This window comes from Podarcis liolepis (assembly GCF_965112155.1).
Source record: "Podarcis liolepis genome assembly, chromosome: 14".
In the NCBI taxonomy this organism is placed as follows: Eukaryota; Metazoa; Chordata; class Lepidosauria; order Squamata; family Lacertidae; genus Podarcis; species Podarcis liolepis.
The window spans coordinates 13,634,587-13,636,383 of NC_139569.1; positions in this window are offsets into that span (position 1 = coordinate 13,634,587).

The following is a 1,797-nucleotide window of genomic DNA, read 5'->3' on the forward strand; positions in this document are numbered from 1 at the left end:
GAATTAAGTTTTTAACCTGAGGTACCACTGTATTGCAGTAATCCAAACAGGAGGCTATCATGGCATGGATAACAGAAGCCAAGCTAGGGTTAAAAGGTGGTTCTTACCACAATGACAACCTTCTTCTTCACTGACAAAGATGGTCAAAGCGTACATCAAAACAACATACCATATTTTTCGTCCTATAGGGCGCACTGGCCCATAGGGCGCACCTCGTTTTTTTGGGGGGGATATTTCCCCCCCCCAGCCGCGGGGCTGGGGCGGGGGAAGCCCAAGCTTCCCCCGATCCTAGCCCCCAGAACAGGCTGCTGTCCGCAAACCTTGCAAGCCTTGCGGATAGCTTCCTGAAGCCTGGAGAGCGAGAGGGGTCGGTGTGCACTGACACCTCTCGCTCTCCAGGCTTCAGCGAAAGCCTGCATTCGCTCCATAGGACGCACACACATTTTCCCTTCATTTTTGGAGGGGAAAAAGTGCATCCTATAGGGCGAAAAATACGGTATATGATATTTTAAGCCAGAGATGGGGAGCCTGTGACCCTCCCAGCTGTTGCTGCACTACAGCTCCCATCATCACTAGTTATGCTGGCAGAGGCAAATAGCAGCTGGAGCTGAACATCTGGAGTAACCCATCTTTTTTCGCGGGCCCTTTCTGTGTCCTGATATGTCCACCCCCAATGTTGTGGCAATTAAACATGGGAGAGGTGTTTCCAGCTATCTCACTCCTTGCCTTTATGAGGCCTTGCAAGTTGCTGCAGGGGAGGGTTGTTTTTTTTAGGATCAAGGGGAAACTGTCCAGCTCCCTTGTTATTTTTGCTATTTACAGGTGGAGTAATGTTGTTAATGTAATCTTGTTATATTTATAGAACTTAAATCGCGTGTATGTTTTGGTATGTTGTTACATTTGCTTTTGTTTCATTATGAAGTTGCTTTTGCACTGTTTGATTTTGAAACACCTTCCTGCTTCCTTTGTCATAAGCAGCTTTGAGCATGATTTTTTCAGCGTGTGTGGGAAAATGGTAAATAAAATAATGAACGAAGGACTGAAAAAGCAAAGTGCTTTCTTATCATCTGTCATTTTAATGTAAAGCTATTCTTTTATTTGCTAGTAGAATCTCTGCTTTGCTAGTAAGAATGCTGAGGTTCCTCTTGCTACTCACGTTAACCACACTCCCACTTGGGCGCACAAAACGCTGTGCGAAGGCACACACTTGCCTTGCTGCCCCAAGACTTTGCATGGATTCTTATATGCCTCCTTCCAGCAACTCCTACAGGACCACCTCAGTGAGACTGAGGGTCTTGTGGTCTGGCGGCCCAGGACCTCCAGACACACTACCAAGACTTGCGTCCCAAGGAAGTCACTTGGCTGCCGTTAACACAGAGGATTGGCTTCACCCCCAGCGGCACACTCCATTGTCTCTCAAGACAACAAGAATTCAGTAACCATTGACATTGGGTGAACTCCCCGGGGCTCTCCTTCGATGGAACCAGAAATGAATTAGTCTGTTTCCAGGAAACAGGCTGAAATGGCAGAAGTGCTTGGGGTGGGTTTGCCTTCACCCTCAAGAGGTGCACTGTCGCTTGAGACAGACAAATGCCAACAACGACGACGACATTATGAATTGCAAAGCATTTTATTTATTGACTCGTCGCTTTTGTGTTGCTTTAGGGTTCTCTCGTATGCGGCTTCGCGGCAACTTAGTAGCAGAAAAGCGTAAGAGCTCAGGCAGCGATCATTGCTTATTGAGTATAGTTAGCGCTGCTTTAGCAAGCCGCGTCCTCGCTTTCCGGCCCCTGCCGT